This window comes from Podarcis erhardii, assembly GCF_964252035.2.
Source record: "Podarcis erhardii genome assembly, chromosome: 4".
Lineage (NCBI taxonomy): Eukaryota > Metazoa > Chordata > Lepidosauria > Squamata > Lacertidae > Podarcis > Podarcis erhardii.
This window is the reverse complement of record NC_138508.1, coordinates 46,949,336-46,972,817: the sequence shown is the minus strand read 5'-3', so window position 1 is coordinate 46,972,817 and position 23,482 is coordinate 46,949,336. Positions and strand designations below refer to the sequence as shown.

The following is a 23,482-nucleotide window of genomic DNA, read 5'->3' as shown; positions in this document are numbered from 1 at the left end:
CTTGTGGGGGCGGGGGGCAACTTAGAGTGGAAAAAACATGTAGCAAAATATAAGTACACAATGTCATCTGTCAGTGCAAAAATGCTTTCCTTCTCGTGTTCCTTCCATTCAGCAACATATGCACCTTCCATCCACACGGATAGGATAGTAACACACTCCATAATGACTAAGTGGATCCGGGGTTTGGTCAATGCATACTTACTTTGGACCCATTGACAACTACCCCACAGTCGCAAATACTCCCTTTCTAGGGAAGGTGATTGAGAGGGTTGTGGTGCAACAGTGGCAAGTATTATTTGATGAAGATTATCTTGACCCATATCAATCTGGGTTCAGATTGAATTAGCTGAATTAGCCCTGGTCGCCCTGATAGATGACCTTTATTGAGAGGACGGTGGTAGTGTGACTCTATTCTTACTTGATGTCTCAGCAGCTTTTGAAACAACTGACCAGTGTTTGTTTCAGAAGGATAGTATTGAGTGGTCATCTTTTGCCCTCCTAGAGGTTGTGCTGTGGTGTGCCACAGGGTCCCAACTTGTCTCCAATGCTGTTTGATATCTACATCCAGCCTTTGGGAGAGGTCATTAGGAGATCTGGAGTGAAGTGTAATCAGTAGTACTTCTCTGAATCAAGGAAGACTGTACAAGCCCTGGACTGGTCTGTGAATTTGGTGCTGGGCTTGATAAACAGACTCTGAATTGTGACAAGATGGATGCATTATGGGTAGGTGGTTCCTGAATGTGTATATTTGCTCAATTACCAGCTTTGATGGGTTCATACTTCCACTGAAAGAGTGGGTTCATAGTCTGGGGGTGCTCCTGGATCCATCTTTGACATTAGAGGCCCAGGTGAGCTCAGCAGCTAGGAGTGCTTTCTACCAGATTCAGCTGGTAAAACAGCTATGGCCATTTTTGGACCGGAATAGCCTGACCATTGTTGTCAGTGCTCTGGTCACCTCCAGGTTTGTTTATTACCATGTACAGTCATACCTCGGGTTGAATGTGCTTCGGGATGAGCGTATTCGAGCGCGTTACTTCTGGGTTTTGCTGCTTGCGCATGCGCAGACGCTCAAAATGATGTCATGCGCAGAAGCGGCGAAAAGCGACACACACATGCGCAGATGTGCCGTCGCTGGTTACGTTTGCTTCTAGATGCGAACAGGGCTCCGGAACGGATCCCGTTCGCATCTAGAGGTACCACTGTACTCTTGTGTAGGACTGCTTTTGAGGTTGGTTTGGAAGCTGCATTTGGTGCAAAATGCAGCAGCTCAGTTTTCACTGTGATATCACTAACATGTTATCTTGCTGTTGAAAGAATTGCACCAGCTGCCGGTTAGCTATGAGCTTGTTTGAATATGCTGGTTTTGGTGTACAAAGCCCTATAAAGCTTGGGACCAGGATATTTGAAAGATCATCTCACCCTTTATATACTTGATAGTTGACTGTGCTCTGCAGATGAGGGTCTCCTGCATATGCAATCTTATTAGGAGGTCCATTCTGCACCATGTTGGAATCAGGCCTTTAGTGTTGTGGCGCCTACCCTGCAGGGCTGGGTGATATATCAATATATTGTCCAACACCAGTTTGAAGTTCACATCATGATAATTCTTTCTTAAGTTCTTCCAAATGTTAGTTGGAATCTCCTTTGCCCTCAACGTAGTCAATAAATGTAACCATGCCATCTGCCCTAAGTATATGGGTGAATGTTTTCAGAAGCATTCAATATTTTTGAGCAATGTCCAGTATAAACAGTAATGAGATACATACCGTATTTTTTGCCCTATAGGACGCACTTTTTCCCCTCCAAAAATGAAGGGGAAATCTGTGTGCGTCCTATGGGGCGAATACAGGCTTTCGCTGAAGCTTGGAGAGCGAGAGGGGTTGGTGCGCACCCACCCCTCTCGCTCTCCAGGCTTCAGGAAGCTATCAGCAAGCCTGGGGAGCTGGCGGGAGTTCCCGCAGGGCTCCCCAGGCTGCAGATAGCAGGCTGCCACGCGGTGCGCCCTGAAGTGGAGCGCCCCACGCGCGGGCCAGACATCCCCAGGCTGCGGATAGCAGCCTGCCACCCGGCGTGCGCGCCGCCCTGAAGCAGAGCGCCCCGCGTGTGGGGCAGACATCCGCAGCATGGGGAGCCCTGCGGGAGTTCCCGCAGGGCTCCCTAGGCTGCGGATAGCAGCCTGCTGCACGGAGCGCGGGGCGCGCTGAAGCGGAGCGCCCCGCGCTTTGGGCAGACATCGGCCAGCCCCACAAGCTCGGGAAACAGCGGGGAGGTGCAGCGCCGCCATCCCGCTGTTCCTCGACCTGGTTTTTTTTTTGGGGGGGGGGAATAAAGGAAATTTTTTTTCCTTTATTTCCCCCCCCAAAAAAACTAGGTACGTCCTATGGGACGAAAAATACGGTACATGCTTTTCCCTGATAGATTTCTTTTTTTAATACTTGTTTTAATTTTGTAAAAGGTACATTTTATATAACATCCCAGTATACCTGACAAGATATTGTTTGCTAGCTAGTCTTAATTGTGTCATTTACATTCCTGCTGGTGCCATGTTGCAGACATTATTATACCAATTTTCAATTGATTGCTTACCTTGTAGTTTCCAGTTTTATGTTGTTCTTTCCATAGCTGCTATCATCATAAATAGCATGTTTTTGTAAGGTAAATGTTTGTTTGGTTTGTCAAAATTTGAGAGGATTGCCAAATTTTGTGTGCAGAAATATGTTCCATGATTTTCCCACACTTCTTAATGATCTTTAGTCCAAAATCTTTCTGTTGTACACAATCACAAGCGGCAAACGGATCCTTCAGGAGGACATTTTTTCCAACATTAAGATCTGTATATTCTCTTTACTGTTAGCACATTGGTAAAAGTTGGAACACTTTACCAGGAATGGCATTGAAGGCAGTATGTGAGGCCATAGGACCCAGATCAATTGATTTGATAAAAATTAATACACATTTCAGGATTATCAACCCATTATGTTCCCATGATGTTATCATATTGCAATAGAACAATGAGATTTTTCTTCAAAATGTAACTGGTACACACATTGTAGGCTTCTTAACAGTAGTTTTATATATTTAAATCAATCATATTTTTTTAAAAAAAACTCAATTATTTTATCCTGTATCTATTTTTCTTATGCAGTTAAATTTATGCAGTGGACCAAGTCTGGTAATGTTTAAGGCAAATATGAAGCCACAGACCTACAAATACTGGCAGAGATGTTACACTGTAAAATGAAAGTTCAGCCTACAGCACATTTTCACAGCTGAGTCATAAAATTTTTGAAAGGCAGCATTTATAATGGAAATTATGACAAAAGCATTACTTGAATTAGATTACAGTCACTTCAGTCACCGAAAACAATGCTGCACAAAATTGCCCTGAAAGACAGAAGGTTCAAGTGAGCAGAAGTACATGTAACCATCATATCAAACCCAAGTGCGTATGCAGGGGGGCAAATTTAAAGATGTGAAGAGGGGATTTGGCTAAAAGAATCCAGTGACATTAATGCAACCCACAGAGCTGAATCTTCTTAAGCCATCTACACAATATTTCTGATTGCTTAATTAAGCAATGGGACATGACAGAGTATGAAGTGTGTTGTATTAATTCTTACTTAGCACATTAGGCACAAAGGCAGAGGCCAAGTACTATCAACACAGCCAGGCTTAGATTAATATTCCACAGTTCTTGCACTGGGGCACTGCATTGCAATTAGGAAATGGTAGTATTAACAATATTTATATTGTTGATGCAATAATGATGCACAGTACTTTTCTCAGCTTCAGTTCTGAGCAGAAAAGGGGGCTGATCAGTCTGGAACTGGAATATTTCATTAGGCAAATCTGATGAATCCTTCTGTCGTGCACGTTGTGATGACCTATCAGTGCAGGAGAAAAGACTCTTTTTATGGTTATTTTAGGAATTTGTATCCTACATTTTGCATTAGCACCTAACAAAAACCAGGCAGCTAAACATCAGGAAACAATAAAACAGTAATAAATGACAAATAAAACAGCATATTAAAAAGCAACAGAGCAGCCTGTGTTTTGAAAGGCAGAGATGATGAGCCATATAATGCTATTAATCTTGGGTTGATAGAACAGAATGGACCACTTGATGCCTAGAATATAGAAGAAGACACATGAACATATTGAGGGAGAGAGTTCCAGAAAAGAATGCCACCTCAGATGATGGAGACATCTGGAGAAGGACCTCCAAAAAGCTCTTATATAATGGGCAGCTTTTTGTGGCATTAGATGAGTCTTCAGTACTTAGGTGACCACGTCCCAAACCACAATGATTTGAAAGCCACAACTTGTATGTTGAATTGATCCTGGAAACAAATTGGCAGCCAGTGAAGATCTTCTAACATACCAGGTTCATTGTGGTCAGTCCTTTAATAGCATTTTATTCTGGACATTTTTCAAGGGCAGATCTCTGTGTACAGCACATTGCGCTGATCTAGCCTTCATGTTACTAAGGGCTTTGATTAATTTTCTTTAGGTCACCTGTCTTCAAAAAAGGCAAAGCTGGTAAATGGCACCGTTCATTGCTAATTCCACCTGAGCATAAAGCTGGTTGTTAAAGGAGAGTGCAAGCCTGAAGTTTAAAGGTAAAGGGACACCAGACCATTAGGTCCAGTTGTGGCCGACTCTGGGGTTGTGGCGCTCATCTCGCTTTATTGGCCGAGGGAGCTGGCGTACAGCTTCCGGGTCATGCGGCCAGCATGACTAAGCCGCTTCTGGCGAACCAGAGCAATGCACGGAAACGCCGTTCACCTTCCTGCTGGAGCAGTACCTATTTATCTACTTGCACTTTGACGTGCTTTCGAACTGCTAGGTTGGCAGGAAAGCCTGAAGTTTAAGCTAAGGCAAAAACATACAGGGGAAGAGAACCTTAAAAACAGCTTAGTGAGGACTGAGCTTGCCAGAGGCTACACTGTGGCTATTGGGGGGAAACAACAGAAAACTGGGAGTTGGGTCGTGGAATGACTGGAACCCTGAATGGGAACACTCTACACTGCAGCATTTTGTTGCAGACCACACTAGTTGTAGGTTCCTATTCTATATCAGCACACCGATAAATTTGTGATGACTTATGGACAAAGTTACTATACATAATCAGAGAAAAAACTGGAAGTAAAACTCAACTCACTGAACTTTTTATTTCAAATTGAAGCTCTGGGGCAGACCAGACAACTGCAGATCTATCAAGTCCGTAAGCCTGTAATAGTCGTAAAGAGGAAGTGGGGTGATTAGGGCTCACTGCGATATTAGAAACTCGGATTGTCAGTCCCAGAAAATGAAAATTTTATTTATGGGAGCTGTGAGTCCCAGAAATGATATGTATTATTTTGGCAGTCCAGCTGATTTATGGTGCAGGGAAAGGAATTAGTATTCACTAAAGTAGTGAGAATATGTATTTTTGCAATATAAGCTGCCGCTGTGACAGGGCAGGGGAAAGAATTATTTCTGTAATAACTGGGTATCACAGAAATGTCAAAACCTAAAAAAGGGAAATATATTACTTTTGCACATTAGTAATTGTTGTACACTTAACTGCACAATCCTATACGTGTCACCCCAGAGGTAAGTAGGTATAGGATTGCAGTCTTTATTTAATTTGCTGCATTTATGTCCCACCATTTCTTCCAAGGAGCTCAAGGTGGCATACCTGGTACTCCCCCATCTCATTTTATGCCAACAACAACCCTGTGAGGTAGGTTAGGTTGAGAGTGAGTGACTGACCCAAGGTCACTGAGTGAGCTTCATGGCTGAGTGGGGATTTGAACCCAGGTCTCCCAGGTCCTAGTCTGACACTCTAACCACTATACCACACTGGTTACAGTGAAACACAGAGACATTATTACTCTTAAGTATTAATTTCTAATCACACAAAACTATATTTTTATAATAGTAATTCCCCTTACTGTTGTGCCACTCCTATTGTAAAGTAAATCATTTGTTTGTGTGTTTGCTGTCTAACGTTATAAAGAGGTAAAGTCTTTTTATAACAACTACAGATTTGGAAGATTTCCTAGCAGTCAAAGTACATGGCAGTGAATTGATTTTCAGAAGAACTGAGCACCCACTTCTACCATTAAAATAAATGAGAGCTATTTGTACATCGTAGCCTGAAAATTAAGCCATTCCTGTTTTGCCATTGCCCTATACCATCAATACTTGCCCCCAATTTCCTGCACTTCATTTATCATCCACAAAGGCCAAATTTGTGTATACTTTGTGTCAGGTGGAAACTCTGAGGGATATACTGGCATGGAATTTGAAAAAATTGTGTCTCATTAGATCATAAATACTTTTTTTCTCTTTAAAATATACCGGGCCTGATGTAAAAAGAAAAAAGATTATCCATCAGCCAGTTAAAACAGCTTGATAAACAATGTTATTTACCCGGAAGAGTTTGGTATTTTATGTTTGAGTATATATTTCATTGATATGTATGGTGCAGTTCAATTCTGTACTACTGGAGTGCTTCCATGGGAACCAATCCATTCGACAAGGAAAATACATTTCTGCATTCCTTGCATTAATGGTAGTCCCTTTGGATCACTGAAGTGTGGGATACCCTTTTTTCAATCTGCCAAGACCCAAATGCTAAATATAGTTCTTTAACTTCCTTTTTAAATTGGATGGAAATGTGTAAATCACATTTCTTCAGTAGGGGGGGAAAAGCTGTTTATCAATTTGCATGACATTATTCTCCCATTATATTTTGCTCTGATGTAATTGTTATTTAGATAATATTCCGCCATATAAACAGAGGTGGATTGGAGTTGGATTCCTAACCACTATTTTGCACAAACTCTTATGAATTGGAGGCAGCAACGATAATCCACAGAAACATTAGTAAAATATCTACTTCCACTTTGCCCACTTAATTTCATGCCTTATACATAGAAAGTGTGGTATATATACTATTGAGCAATGCAGTGTCTCCTCTGGAATTGAGCAAGAACCTCTAGGAGACTTAATCACAAAACTTCCAAACAATGTCTGGTTTGGCCCCGAGACAAGCAAGACATCCACAATATAGACTTTTGACAGAAATCTGCTAAGAATGTTTGAAAGCATTTCAGTGGCGAGGCAGGGAACAAGTCCTGCACAGATAGTGGTGAATGACCCCATCAATAACCTAAGAAATGGTAATGATCAGATTATGATGAGCTGTATTCAGGCACTAAGTTATTCAAGCTAATGGACAAAATATTCATTTATGCATACTTTTAGGCATGCACAATTGTTTAAGATAAGTTAGTGTTGTAGTTTATTATGTCCTGAAGGATGTCTTTATAAGCATTGTTTTATTTTATTGTATGTGGCACATGCTATAAGTTTCATTCTTCCACATTGTGACTTTATGCGAAGCACAAACAAGACCATAATAACTATGAGTCTATTTGGCTGCTTCTTTATGCAGGGCAAGGCATGTCAGTTAGCAAAACTAGATCACAAAAAGACCAAGAGCATAAAATGCTGTGGTAAAGAAAGAGAAAGGAAATTATTATTGGCCAACAGCTTTCTGACTTACAGTCAAATAAAGTCGAACTGGAAAGCTTCTTAGTGACAGCAAGCTAGCTATTTCCAACAAAGAGAGGTTAGAGTTTAAGGCCAGGCCATCAGACCTTGGGCAAAATTTCCATATTACTCCCAGCTTGAGAAGAAGAAAATCCCCTTTCCAAAGGTTTTGTGCAGTATCTTTTCAGTATAATTTCTCTTTGCATGATGAATCACACCATAGGGTCTATTAGACACTCAGCTCTGTGAATGGCCAAAAGGGGGAAAGGGTTGGGAACTGGGAAGGAGCAGGGAAAGGGCGATATTAAAAAAATAAGCTAATGCTATTCTAGACTGCTTCAGCAAAAGTCTAGTGTTCCAGTCAAGGGAAGTAATAGTCCCACTCCATTCTGCTTTCATCAGACCATACCTGTAGTACTGTGTCCAGTTCAGGGCAGCACTATTAAAGGAGAATATCAACAAGCTAGAACATGTGCAGAGGAGGGCGAGGGTCAAGGGTCTAGAAACCAAGCTTTATGAAGAACAGTTGAGGGAATTGGGTATGTTTGCCAGAACGATGAGAGGAAATATGATAGCCACCTTTAAATATCTTAAAGCCTGTCACATGGAAGATAGATCAAGCTTGCTTTGTCCTGCTCTGGAGGCTAGGTCTCGAACCGGTGGATTCAAGTTACAAGAAAGGAGATTCTGACTAAACATCAGGAAGAACTTTCTGACAGTAAGAGCCGTTTGATAGTGGATCGGGCTCCCTCAGGAAGGATTCTCCTTCCTTGAAGGTTTTTAAGCAGAAACTGGATGGTCGTTTGTCGTGGATGCTTTAGTTGAGATTCCTGCATTGCAGGGGGTTGGTTGGACTAGATGACCCTCGGAATCCAACTCTACAGTTGTATTATATGATCATATGGTTACCCCTAACTAGAATATCACCAGAATTTGCAACAGCTATGCAATATTTGTGCCATGAGCAGATTTGGTGCATATGCGAGAAAAAGAAACAAGTTTTTTTTTTCTTGCTAAGTAGGATCTGGTGACAATATCTAACTTACGCCATTATAATAATATCAAGCAGCACAAGTGCCAGCAGCTGGGCAACTTGGGCAAATTAACAGTAAAAAGAGATGAATCATTTAGTGAGGGACAGATTAGCTGGAGGGACATTCTGCTTTCCTCATTAAGAGGCCTTCAGTGCCAGGGTTGTTCTAGGGAAATCATTAAGACAAGTTTTGAGGAGTCCATAGTGGCACTGAAATTTATTTCTGGGGATCTGTAGGTTAGGGTAGTAGGTTTATGTTTGTATTACTTAGTCCAATTGATTCTGAAGCACCTTTCAGTTTCCCTGTTTTCCCAGGATTGGTTTGCCCTCAGTCTCTTTTTGGACTGACTGGGCTGTCTTTTAGACAGATCTGACATAAATCCCTGATAGTTTTTATCTAAAATCGTTTTCCATGCATCATTTAGTAAATATTAAAGGTGCTAACAAAAGCACTATTTAAATCCCCTGGGCCTTTCTTTAGGTCTCTTTAGCACACACATTATAGGTTTGTTGTGACTAATTACTACATTAGAAAATAAGCCTTTGATAGGGTTCCCCCTCCCAATTTTATTTATTTAAAATGTTTCTTAACCTCTCTTCATTGCACAGCGATTTCACAGTATGTTGCAACCAATTAAAATGCAATTACTAAGAACAAGGCAGGCAGGCATATCACAGCCAGACAACTAAAAACTGAAATGCTTGTGTATGATACAACTAAAAAACCTAGGTGAATAACCAGTCTTTAACTGGCATCTAAAACTAAAATGAATAGGCACTAGCTGTCTCATAGAAGGAAGGAAGTTCCAAAACTGGGGCACCACCACTGAGAAGGCACTTCCCGAGGTTGCCTTATAGTGGTCTGAAACTTCACCTCCAAAGAACTGCAACCAGGTTGTTGACTGGAGATAATAATAAGGAGCTTATGACTTATTACCAGAGCTCCACTGGCTACCAGTCTGTTTCTGAGCAAAATTCAAAGTGCTGTTTCTAACCTATAAAGCCCTATACAGCTTAGGTCCAGAATATCTGCAAGATGAACCTGCCTGGGGCCTGAGATCTTGAAGGGAGGCCCTTCTCTTGGTCTGGCTACCCTCACATGCATGCTTGGGAAAGACACAGGACAGGGCCTTCTCAGTGGCTGCTCCCAGACTTTGGAACTCCCTTTCTAGAAAAAATTAGACCAGTTCCCTCTCCTTGTTGACCTTCCACTAATAGGTGAGGACTTTCTTATGAATGATTGTAAGGAAATGACAAGTGCTGTGATTTTTTTTATTGTAATGATCTGTAAGCTTTAATAGAATATATATGTTCTATTAATGTTTAACTGTTTTTAATGATTTATTTTTTTCTGATGTTTTTAGCTGTTTCTGTTTTAGCTATAAGCTGCCTTGAGTCCCTCTCAGGGAAAAAGGTGGGACATAATTAAATATAATTCTAATATCTTTTAACCCTCCTATGTAGCCTTTAAAGCAAAAAACCAATGATTTCTCAACCAAAAATGCAACACAAAATAGAGGAAAGTTTTACTCTTTTACAGGGAAAGGTTAGTGAATCAAAATTACTTTACATATCAATTGTAAAAATTAAAAATGGATGGCAATTAATGACATTGTACACATAACACCTGTACCCCCCCTCCAATCTCTTCTAGTATTGAGTGTGTTTCTTCTTTTTCCTATCTAGACACACTACTTATCATTTCTTTTCACAGAAATTCATAGTGATGGTTTGGATATATTCACTACTATCTGCCTGGGGAAAATAGATATTAAAAAAATAGTGACAATATTAATGCATAAAAAAGCCTAGAAGCAGTGAAGGTATTAAAAAGAGAGAGTGAATCCACAGAAAGTCAAATTTATTTCACTTCAGTTGTCTGATAATAAATAAAGCTCTTGAAGCTTACTGAAAACGCATTTCGAATATAATCGCAAAGCAAATTGGCAAAGAGGCACTGTTATTACTTATGGTTCATATAGATATGTGTGTTTTCAAACTGCTTGACATACAAAATTAATTCAGATGTATGTTAAGTCTAGTTGTTCCAGTAATTTTAAATGTTTTGATGTCTGTGTGTCATAAAAGCACCGCCACCTATATGTTAGGAAATTGAAGGTTAACAGTATTAATCTTGGTTAGCATAAAAAACAGACTTTATAGGAATTAATGGATTTTGATTGGTGTATGAAACCAGCCCTTTTAAGAACAATTCTTACATGGTAGGAAACATATAGATAATAAATTTGACTACTCTTGTGTCCAGTTAAGCACATTGTAAGAGGCTGGCACATACTAGATTAGAATTGAAGTCACAACTTTCCCTCCCCAAACAATCAGTATTTCAAACATTAAGCCTTTTGTCTCCAGTTTACAGTTTGATCTTGTACATGTTTTCTAGAAATAGGCCCTGATAATTTCAATGCAATTCATTCCAAATAAAGTGTGCATAATATTGCAGCCATTGTTTTATTTCCCTTTTGATACCTATCTGACCTTTAGACCATATGTCAAGCTCAGAACTTCTTTTCCTGTGTCTGTAATAACTCTCCTTGGTAGTTGGGGCCAGGGGTGCCAACATTCTGGGGAAAAGGTTAGGAGTCAGGCAGGTACCTGCTTTGTGACATTTGCAGTGAACCCAGGTGCTAGGGCTTTTCCATGCTTCCGCTTGTCCCGCCACTTTCCCCTAGGAAAAAACTTTCCTTACTGCTCATTCAGAAAAGAAAAAAAAAATCAATTGTTTATTCTGCAGATTGACGTTTGTTCTGATTCAGCGGTAAACAGTGGGTTTTCCTGGGAAAAGCAGTGGGACAAACAAAACAGCTCAGACCCATGGCGAGAGAGCATGGGAAAAGTGGAAAATCTCTTAGGCCCTTGCTTTCTAGGTTCATTCTAAGATGAGCCCCTAATCTCAAGGTCTTGTTTTTAAGGCACAAGTGTTACAGGGTGACTGTATTTTTAAATATCTGGCCTAGCATGAAGAAAATTGCAACTCATTCCTCAAAATTGAGTTTTATGCTTGTGTAGCAGTGTCAAAGCAGACCAGGGCCCATAAGTCACACTTCTACTGTTCATCAGGTGTATGAGCTGATGTCACAGCACCTTTCAGTTTTTGCTTCCTGCTTTGACTGTTAGTTGCAATGTCCAAATTTTCCTTCTAAACAAAGGACAAGAAATTGTTAGCAAACTGGAAATTATTGTGTTTTATTTGCACTGCATCCTTGAAGCTTTCATTGATTTATATTTTAGCCACACGTTCTTTTAAAAGCATTTAGCTGCAAGCTAAATTATGCCCATGCTACTTGTGTAGAGTAACATCAATGGGAGCACTTGTGAAATAATATGCAGCTCACGGTAAATGTCAGTGAACTGACCCTTATTGATTAAGATGTAGCACAAAGTGCCTTTCACATATGCTTCTGTTGAAAAAGGATCTAAGGATATTAAAGGCATAGATAACTGTAAAGGAAATGTCTGTTAAATAAAATGCTTAAGGAGGATGTTGGAGACTTACAGGCTAAATGCAAATGAAATTTCCTGGAATATCTGGAACATAATAGCAAATGTCCAGATGCATCATTTTTCTCTCACACAGCTTTTGTATTGTACTCCAGAAAATATTAAATGAAAAATGTTTTTAGTGTTAACTATAAAGGTAAAGGGACCCCTGACAGTTCAGTCCAGTCGCGAATGACTTTGGGGATGCTGCACCCATCTCGCTTTACCGGTCGAGGGAGCTGGCGTTTGTCTGCTCCGCCAACAGTTTTTCCGGGTCATGTGGCCAGCATGACTAAGCTGTTTCTGGCACAATGGAACACCGACACCAGAGCAGAACACGGAAATGCCGTTTACCTTCCCACAGGAGCGGTACCTATTAATCTACTTGCACTTTTGGCGTGCTTTCAATCTGCTAGGTTGGCAGGAGCTGGGACCGAGCAACGGGAGCTCACCCTGTCGCGGGGATTCAAACCACCGATCTTTTGATCGGCAAGCCCTAGGCTCATTAGTTTAGACCACAGCGCCACCTGCGTCCCGTGGTGTTAACTGTAGTCCTACCCTAATGTTCATGGCTCTCAAATTAGAGCAAGCAGGATGCTCCTAACGAAGTGCAAAAATTTGCTAGTTCAACTGACAACATATCCCTGTTGCCTCCCCTTAGCAATGTTTTGGTATGAGCTGCTATTGGAAATGAGAGATGGAGGTCATTTTTTTTTTTTTTTTTAAAAATATTTATTAAGGTTTTTTTAAAATATAAATGCACACATCAAACAATCTTACTTTTATAACAACAAATTCTTCACTTCTTTGGGCTCCCTCACGTCCCCCTCTCCCATTTACATCATTAAAAAAAGAATTTTTCCAAACAAATTATCAACTTGTTTACAATCTCATGTCCACACATTCCAATATAATTTAACACTTTTTCCAATAAAGTTTTTATATTTTCTTTAGTCTCACTTATCATCAAATTTAAGTCTAGTTTAGTGGTGGCCAGTTTTTTATAATCTAGCATCCTTCTTAACATTCAAACAAATTACAATGTTTTTGTAGATACATCTTGAATTTCTCCCAGTCTTCCTCCATCTTTTCTTCTCCCAGGTCTCGGATTCTGCCAGTCATCTCGGCCAGTTGCATATAGTCCATCAGCTGCATCTGCCACTCTTCCAGTGTGGGTAAATCTTGAGTTTTCCAATTTTTTGCGATGAGAATCCTTGCTGCCGTTGTTGCATACATGAAAAATGTTCGATCCTTCTTTAACACCTTCTGGCCGACAATACCCAGAAGGAAGGCCTCTGGTTTCTTAGTGAAGGTATACTTAAATACCTTTTTCAGCTCATTATATATCATTTCCCAGAAGGCCTTCACCTTAGGGCATGTCCACCAGAGGTGGAAGAATGTTCCTTCATTTTCTTTACATTTCCAACATTTATTGTCAGACGAATGGTATATTTTGGCAAGTTTAACTGGGGTCATGTACCATCTGTATATCATTTTCATAACATTTTCCTTCAGAGCATTACATGCAGTGAAGTTCAACCCAGTGGTCCACAACCTTTCCCAGTCCTCGAACATAATGTTATGCCCAATATCCTGTGCCCATTTTATCATAGCCGATTTAACCATTTCGTCTTGTGTGTTCCATTTTAGCAGCAAGTTATACATTCTAGATAGTACCTTGGTTTTGGGTTCTAACAATTCTGTTTCTAACTTCGATTTCTCCACCTGGAACCCTAACTTTTTATCATTTTTAAAAACTTCTTTAATCTGAGCATAATGTAACCAGTCTCGCACCTTATCCTTCATTTTCTCCAAACTCTGCAATTTCCAATTGTCTCCATCTTTTTCTAATAATTCCCAATATTTTGGCCATTTGGCCTCCATATTGGGTCTTTTTAGGGCCTTAGCCTCCAGAGGTGAGAGCCACCTTGGAGTTTTGTTTTCCAATAAGTCTTTATATTTCGTCCAGACATTGAACAGTGCTTTCCTGACAATATGGTTCTTAAAGGCCTTATTGATCTTAACTTTGTCATACCATAAGTATGCATGCCAACCAAAAGCATTGTTAAAACCTTCCAAGTCCAGCACGTCAGTGTCTTCGAGAAGTAGCCAATCTTTTAGCCAACAGAAAGCTGCGGCTTCATAGTACAACTTTAAGTCTGGCAGGGCAAAGCCACCTCTTTCTTTCGCATCTGTTAATATCTTAAACTTAATTCTGGGCTTTTTGCCCTGCCAGACAAATTTAGATATATCTTTCTGCCACTTCCGGAAGCACTCCGTTTTGTCCACAATCTGTAATGTTTGAAACAAAAACAACATTTTTGGCAATACATTCATCTTAATAGCAGCAATTCGGCCTAACAAAGAAAGCTTCAATTTTGTCCAACTATCCAAGTCTCTCTTAATTTCAGACCAACATTTTTCATAATTGTCCTTAAATAGACTCAGGTTTTTTGGTGTTATGTTTACCCCTAGGTATTTTACTTTTTTAACCATAGTTAGTTCTGTTTCTCTCTGAAACCTTTCCGACTCTGTATCTGTCAAATTTTTCCCCAACACTTTAGTTTTCTGTTTATTTAATTTAAATCCTGCCACCCGACCAAAATCCTGTATCAGTTGTAATACTCTTTTCGTACTAGATTCTGGCTCCTGCAGAGTCAAAACTAGGTCATCTGCAAAAGCTTTCAATTTGTATTGTTTCGCTCCGACCTGAATCCCTTCCACCAACCGGTCCCCTCTGATCAAGTTCAAGAGCACCTCCAGAACCGAAATGAATAACAAAGGGGAAATCGGGCAGCCTTGTCGTGTTCCTTTTTCAATTTTGAACTCTTCTGTAACCACATTGTTAACTATCAGTTTGGCCTTTTGTTCTGAATATATTGCGTCAATCCCATTCTCAAACCCCCGTCCCACTCCCATTTCATTCAAATTTCCCTTCATAAATTTCCAAGAAATATTGTCAAAGGCCTTCTCCGCATCTATGAAAATTAACACTGCTTTTGTATTTATGTCTGTTTGCAAAAGTTCCAAAACGTCAATAATGTTCCTAGTATTTGCAAACATATGTCTACCTGGGAGAAAGCCTGCCTGGTCTTTATGAATTACTTCATTAAGCACTCTTTTGAATCTACTTGCCAAAATGTCTGCAAATATTTTGTAATCCACATTCAAAAGGGAGATGGGACGATAGTTTTTGAGTTGTGTCTTTTCAGCTTCAGATTTTGGTATCAATGTGATAAAGGCTTCCTTCCACGATTCCGGCGCCTTCTTCCCTTCCAAAATTTCATTACAGACCTCCATCATTGGTTGGGTCAGATAGTCTTTTAATGTCTTGTAATACTTGGAGGTCAAACCGTCTGGCCCTGGAGATTTGCCCAGTTGCATGTTCTGGATAGCTTGTTCAATCTCTTGTTGTGTTATTTTGTTGTTCAGGATTAATCTGTTTTTTTGTGACAACTTTGTTAGTCCATTTCTTTCCAGAAATTGTTTAATCTCAACCTCATCTTGCGGCCCTTGAGTGTATAATTTTTTAAAGTATCTCTGGAAGCACTTTCTAATTTCCATGGGGTTCTGGATATTTCTTCCTTCAATTTCTAGGTTTGTAACTGTATTTAATTTCTGTCTCTTCTTCAACTGCCAAGCTAGCAGTTTTCCACATTTATTTGCCGATTCAAAAGTTTTTTGTTTCATTAATTTAATCTTCCATTCTATTTCTTGGTTTATCAATTTAGAATATTGGGCTTGATATAGTTTAATTTCTCTCAGAATCGGCTGTGACTTCGGGTTTGATCTTAATTTCTTCTCCAATTCTTTAATTTTCTGCAAAATCTTATCTTTCCTTTCATTTTGTGTTCTTTTCTTTACAGTGTTCTGTTGTATCAAGAACCCCCTCATCACAGCTTTGCTTGCGTCCCAGATAGTTCTTTTTTCCACCGTAGTGTTCATATTTATTTCAAAATAATCCTTCAAGGTTTTTTGGGCCTTTTTGAGAATCTCCTGATCTCTAAACAAGCTATCATTCATCTTCCATCTAAAGGAGCCGGTTGGCAATAGTGTCATATCCATCTTCAGCGCATTATGGTCGGAGCAGGTCTTTGGGCAGATTTCCACTTTTCTGACCTTGGGTGCCAGACCTCTAGATATCCATATTTGGTCGATTCTTGTCCAAGTCAGTTGGGCTTCAGAGAAGAATGTTCCCTCTCTTCCCAGGGGGTTCTTAGTTCTCCAAATATCAATCCAGTCCATATTGTCAGCCATTTCAAAAAAGGTCTTTGGTAGTCTGCCGTCTTTTGTAACGTTTTGATTTTGTGACTTATCCATGTTTGTCGATACGACCCCATTCATATCTCCCATCATAATGATGTTGTTGTAGTCCAGATAGTCCAGCATAGTCTCCTGCAACTTCTTGTAAAATTCCGATTTCCCGTCATTTGGTGCATAAATTCCTAATATCAGAATCTTTTCTCCTTGGTGTTGTATCTCAATTCCTAATATTCTTCCATGCTCATCTTTGAATAAGAATTTAGGTGACAGGCTCTCTTTTGCATATATCACCACTCCTCGCTTCTTTACTCTGTCCGAAGATATAAATTCTTGGCCAAGTCTTTTGTTTATTAACACCTTTCTATGGAGCCTAGTCACGTGTGTTTCTTGTAAGCAGATAATATCCAATTGTTCTTTTTTTAATATATGAAAAATTTTCCTCCTTTTTTCCGGGATATTGCAGCCATTAATGTTCCAACTCAAAAGTTGCAGAGACATCCTGAATAAATCTGGTTATTTTTCAAGGGGTGGTATCTTGTTCAGAGAATCTTCAGAGTCCAAGGGTGCAGATGCCTCTGGTGTTTCAGGCCCTGGAAGTTGATCAATTCCTTTGTGAAGGTCCTCTCCGTATACGTTCAGAAATTTATCTCTGTCTTCCGATGTTCTGATTTTGATCTTCTTCCCTCTAAAGGTAAAAGATAGTCCTTGAGGAAATTCCCACCTAAAGATGATTGAATTCTTCCTTAATAGTCTTGTCAACTCCAAATAGTCAGATCTAAGATCTAGCAGTTGTTTAGGAATATCCTTGTAGATCTCAATTCTTTTGTCCAAAATGTCCAGTGACTTTCCGTAGTGTAGGCCCAAAATCTTATCCCTTTCCTCCTTTGACCTCAATATTATCAAACAATCTCTGGGCTTCTCTTTCTTTAGAAGTCTTCCGAGCCTAAAAGCTGAAACAATTTTAAAGTCCTTTTCCTCTAAACTCCAAAATTTGGAAAATTCTTTAGTCAGAAACTCAGCTAGGTTGCCTTCTTCCACTTCTGGTATTGCTCTTATCCTTAAATTGCTCTCCCTGTTCCGCAGTTCAAGCATGGACAAATAGGTCTGATGTTCGCCTACTTGCTTGCAGAGTGGTCTTACCTCTTGTTCTAAATTTTCAAGTTTTTGGCTGGTATCTTCAGCCAATTTCCGATTTTCCCCTGCAGCCTCCTTCAATTCTCCGATTGCTTGAGTATTCTGTGCGACTTGTCCAGATAATTTATTTAAACATTCTATGTTCTGCTCAATTTTGTATGTTTGCTCATCAGCTTTCTTGTCCAGAGATTCTACTTTCTTATCCAAAGATTCTAATTTTTCAAAAATTTTCTCTAAAATAGTAGTGCTTGCCCCTGAGGCCATATCTTCCAGTTGTAATTCCTCAGTTTCTCCCTCCCCTGCCCGTGGCAGAGAAACAGTTTCGACCTCAGAGGGCAAAGTAGGCACAGATGATCTACGTGCCTGTGAGGCTGCGGTTAAAGTTGTCAAAGTTGTTTGTTTAGTTCTTCCTCTCCTTCTTGTACCACTCATTCCAAAGTTATCTAAAATTCAAGGTCAAGCTGAGTTGTTCCCATGAGAAAGCCCCAGCACAGATGGTCACAGTCAATAAGGGGCCGGGAAAAAGAAAGTAAAGTAAAAGTCACTGTTATAAGTCCCAAATCCTCTAGGGGGAGTTTAAAATATTTCAGGGAAGAAATCAATTTCAGTTAAAATAAAGTCAAATTTCTAAGTCCAAGAACCTTCAATAAAAAGATTTTTCAGCAGAGTTAAGGTTTAGTGCAACAACAGTATTTCTGATGGTGTAAGCTGGTAATCCAAATGCTTCAAAGTTACAAGTTCAGACTCTCTCAGATTGTTTCAAAGTTCAGATTCAAAGTATCCAAGCTGCAAACTGCAAGCTGACAGCTCAGTTTCTCAGGCAGTTCCAGCGCCTGGGATTTTTAGTTAAAATATAGCTCCAAAGGGAGAAAGGTTAAAATATAACTAAAATTCATAAAAGTCCAGCACATGAGGTTATTTATTCCACTTAAAATAAAGTTCAATGGGTGCTCAGATCGAATAGTTTAAAAGGTCTCTCTTTGCCTCCACTCTTCCACGCTCTTTGCGTTCAAGTTCAATGGGAGCGGAAGACGGACTTCCTGTTTTTCGTCAATCCGCTTTCAGCCAAATTTAATGTTTTAAAGTCCCGAATTACATACAGTCCGTTGTTTACTCACGGGTTGTTGTTTTTAAAGCATAAATTTCAGGAAGAAAGGTCAGCGCTCACTGGCAACAGCTACGCGGCTTCACTCCGCCGATTGCGGAACGACCCACAGCGCCGCAGCCTCCTCCGCGATCCGGAGCCCCTTACGAGGCTCCCTCAACGTTTCGGTGGCCGCTTCTGGCACCCGCCGGGTCCCGGGATCGCAGGCTTCTGCTGCCTGCGGTTTTCCGTTTCTGGGTCTCCGCTGCGCCGTAGCGGACGACCCTTTCTCGTGCGGAGCTTCCCTTCCCGTTAGGAAAGGGCAGCCATTACCCTTCGCGCCGCCTCCGGAAGTCCGAGAGATGGAGGTCATTGGTCTGTGGCGGATTAGATAATAAGAGAAGATGCCTTTCCCAGTTAAGTGATTGGTGCGATATTATTAGTAATAAAGAGGTCATGGAACCCTAGATAGCTGTTCCACATGTGGAAGCTGGCAATATGAATATGGTAGTAAAGGGGAAACAAACAAACAATTCGATCAGATCACCAGCCATCCTAGTGAGACCCATGTCAGTGAAGAAGATACTTGGCCCCATAACACAACAGTAAATACTACATTTTAAGTGGAAATGTGTGTTTGCAAAATTTGTCCAAAATATGTACCTTGTAGCTCTGGCCAATTCCTGATAACATGCATGTTTGTACTACAGGTTTTAGAGTAGACAGTTTTTTGTTTTTGAAATGACAAGCATTTTTAGGTCACTGATAGAAAACATCATCTTAGAAATGAAAATGAACTCCTTAAAAAGCTTTAATGCTGAATGAAGAATAGTTTTCTAAAGCATCTGTAGACTTGGTCATTATTTTTGTACACAAAATTTAAGGTAATATGTTACTGAATTTTTTGAATAGCCATCATCCAGTTGCCTTCTGTAATCAGGTATGATCACAAGCGGTTTTCATTGCTCTAAGCCCAGAGGGAACTGTTATTGTACATACATGTCTGCTTTCAAAATGATGGGAGACCAGAAGCAGGAAAACGTCAATACTAAAAAGATTCCATTGCATTTCACAATACTGCTGTTGCTAAATAACTGCTTAGATCTGAGCAAAAATCCAATAAATACAGTTTTATTGTCATGCTTCAAAAATATTAAAAGCAATTGGCTCCACAGCCTTATATGGAGTCTACTGCTGAGTAGGCAAGTCCTTAATATCCCAGTATGATTAAATTGCTGACTTGCTTGGTATATTAAAGCCCCCTTCTCTGGCATTTGTAGATGTTCTTTTTTGTTATTTACCCAGGCAAGATATTGTGCTAAAGAAGGCTGTCTAGAAGGGTTGCCGCACATAGCAGTTTAACTCACAGTGATTAGTGAGACAATTTGAAGCCTTTTTCTGTGCTTGGTTAATTTTGTTGATATTGCCTATTGGCCACTATTAAAATTGGCCACTATTAAAATTATATATATACAACCTTGATGGCAGAAAGTGAGGAGGAATTAAAGAACCTTTTAATGAGGGTAAAAGAGGAGAGTGCAAAATATGGTCTGAAGCTCAACATCAAAAAAACGAAGATCATGGCCACTGGGCCCATTACCTCCTGGCAAATAGAAGGGGAAGAAATGGAGGCAGTGAGAGATTTTACTTTCTTGGGCTCCATGATCACTGCAGATGGTGACAGCAGTCACGAAATTAAAAGATGCCTGCTCCTTGGGAGAAAGGCGATGGCAAACCTAGACAGTGTCTTAAAAAGCAGAGACATCACCTTGCCAACAAAGGTCCGTATAGTTAAAGCCATGGTTTTCCCAGTAGTGATGTATGGAAGTGAGAGCTGGACCATCAAGAAGGCTGATCGCCGAAGAATTGATGCTTTTAAATTATGGTGCTGCAAGAAGATCAAACATATCCATTCTTAAGGAAATCAGCCCTGAGTGCTCACTGGAAGGACAGATCATGAAGCTGAGGCTCCAATACTTTGGCCACCTCATGAGAAGAGAAGACTCCCTGGAAAAGACCCTGATGTTGGGAAAGATGGAGGGCACAAGGAGAAGGGGACGACAGAGGACGAGATGGTTGGACAGTGTTCTCGAAGCTACAAACATAAGTCTGACCAAACTGCGGGAGGCAGTGGAAGACAGTGCCTGGCGTGCTCTGGTCCATGGGGTCACGAAGAGTCGGACACGACTAAACAACAACAACAACATATATATATATCATATAAAACAATTCTTTTTGTTGTTCTCTGATAAAATGCCTTATGCTACACTGTATCATATGTATTTATATCATTGTTTCATTGTTTCATTATAAATAGCCTTATAGATGCCATTTCAGATATTTGCTTTGGGATCTATCTAAATTTAAAGTTGTTCCCTATTGGCCGACACATTCTAGCTCATGAGAATATGTCCAGCAATGTGTTTTTTAAGGGGAGGAAGGGAACAAGTTATTAACAACCACAGATTCCCTCGATTGCCTCTTTACTAATAACAAGTTTGCCAGTGTCAAATTTGATTTCTTAGGGAGCAGTCCTATGCCCAAGAAGCTGGTATAAAGCGCACTGCTGTAAATTAAGCCGGCATATAGTTACACCATGTCCAAAACCCATTCAGCTGTTGGGCAACTCCTACTGCCTTGTCTATGCCTTTAAAGATGAGCCTTTAAAATAGTATTCTATACTGGGTTGCCAAGTACGCATGATGAAGCAGAACAGGCTTAGGATCCAACCTAAGGTCCCCCTGCTTTCTAGTCCTGCCCCCAGAATGTCCCTTTTTGGGGGACTTACATCAGTCTTGAATCAACACTTGTCTCAGCCTCTCTGGCTTGAACAGAACCAGCTGAGCCAGGGTTGCCTTTGGGCACAATTCCTGGAATGTAATCCCCAGTGTAAATTGTGACCTACTGTAAATTGATAAACTCCCACTCCAGGTTAACTTTCCTCACTCAAATAAATTTTCTTTGATCTCTTTATGTGTCTGTCTCACCCTTTGTTTCCCTGCTCCTCTTTCTATTTTGCCATGCCAATTTCACACCACCAATTCAGCTAAAGAATAAGAAAACTGCACATATCATTCAGGATCTGCCTGGAATTTAGTACAGTGGTACCTCGGGTTACATATGCTTCAGGTTACATACATTTCAGGTAACAGACTCCGCTAACCCAGAAATAGTGCTTCAGGTTACGAACTTTGCTTCAGGATAAGAACAGAAATCATGTTCCGGCGGCATGGCGGCAGCGGGAGGCCCCATTAGCTAAAGTGGTGCTTCAGGTTAAGAACAGTTTCAGGTTAAGAATGGACCTCCGGAACGAATTAAGTACTTAACCTGAGGTACCACTGTATAATTTTGGGACCTAGGTAATCTTAGTAACTTAACCCACTATTCCATGGGATAGCCCAGAACCCACAGGTTCAAGGTGCTTCCCAACTACAGAAAAACAGTGAGTGAATCTTTGATCCCTGGATCATGGTTTGAATATGCAATGCAGCTTTAAACATCTAGTTGTGGTGTTGGCCTGAATGACCTCAAGGCCTCTTCAAATTGGTTGGGAAAAAGGACAATAGAGGGATTGCTTAAATGGCCAAACCTCCCAAATGGGTCTGGCTTTGTTATATAAAATAGATGGCCAAGAATTGGTGATTGGTTGCTATAGGAACTAATGGTCCAAGACTTTTCTAGGGAATCGCCTTCTTGTTTCTCCCTACAGAATGTGCTAATTCAATCATTTCGGGTGGGACACACACACACACACACACACACACACACACACACACACACACAAAACCAATACAAGCAGCTTACATTTGACTCAGACTGCAAGAGCAAAATGGATCTCTGGAAGCAATACTGTATTAACTGATTTGGAAAACGCCAAAAGCTGGCATGTGAAAGCCGATGGTCTTCAAGCAATGTGACTTAATTTGTGAAAGATTGATCATTTAAAGGAATTCAAGTTATAAGGTTTACCCATACATACTGTAGTACTCAGCTACCTGGTCCAAGGCTTCTAGCTCCTTTGCAGCATCAGGGTAGCCAATCAAGTGGTGGCCTGGGAGGGAGTTATGGCTTCTGTCTGCATAGGACCACTGTGACATCAGCTGATACCATTAATTATTATTAATGTCCTATTAATTATTCAAAGCAAGAAAAGCAGGAAAAGCAGGAAACCTTTTGAGATGTACTTGCTCCCAATGTTAGACTTTGAAGAGAAAAGTAGAATTTAGCGCAGGGACCACCATACCTCTTCCATGAATGGTTCCCATGCTTGCAGCCCCATATTCTTTATTGTGTATAAGAATGAACTTCATGCATCTTTGATTAGTATGAAGACAAAAAAGGGCACTCATCAGGGAGGGGGGGGGGCTGTTGTTGGGAAGGCAGATTCTCCTCTGATCCTAGACCTTGAGAACAACTGTCTTCCCATTGTTCTCAATAACAGCCCAAGATTTCTGAGCCAGTTCCATATACATACAATCATTAGCTTCGAATTACTGTAAGTTCTGTAATCAGTGAACCAGGATCAATTTTTCTTTGGATGGCATCAGTTCACAATAATTCACAGCCAGCAAGCTTTATACGAAGGCAACATTTTGGTTAAGCGTCATAATTATTAATGAATTTGGTGATTATGTACCGTAAATTTCTTTCTTTCTCTTCTTTTATTTGTCCACATCTTGAGAGTGTGAAATGCTGTATTTTTTTTAATTGCATTCAAAAGCAAGTCTTTCTGTAAATATTTCATTTACATGGTCTTACTACTACTTGTGCAGTTTTGAAGCAGATGTTTATCTCTGTTGGAGATAAAAGAAAACTATTTTTTGGCAAAACTTGTTAGCAGTAAATATGATATTCCTATACTATATCTGAATATGTTCCAGAATGAAACAACACAGTCCATTCAATAGGACAGAGCTGGTGGCTTGCAG

General features: G+C 40.3%; 2 long non-coding RNA genes across 5 annotated transcripts in view; one reads left to right on the top strand and one right to left on the bottom strand.

Moving 5' to 3' along the window:
* The window catches only part of LOC309340045, a 153,019-nt gene that overhangs the window by 14,754 nt on the left and 114,783 nt on the right, over window positions 1-23,482 (top strand). The window lies entirely within an intron of this gene.
* LOC309340052 lies at window positions 3,283-23,229 on the bottom strand. 2 transcript variants are annotated; one of them, XR_014155771.1, is made up of 4 exons: window positions 22,534-23,229; window positions 5,162-5,230; window positions 3,778-3,884; window positions 3,283-3,384 (listed from the first exon to the last, which is right to left on the bottom strand). It is a non-coding gene; the product is annotated as an uncharacterized lncRNA (long non-coding RNA). The 2 variants fall into 2 exon arrangements; XR_014155772.1 differs by having other exon boundaries at window positions 3,283-3,884; window positions 22,534-23,227.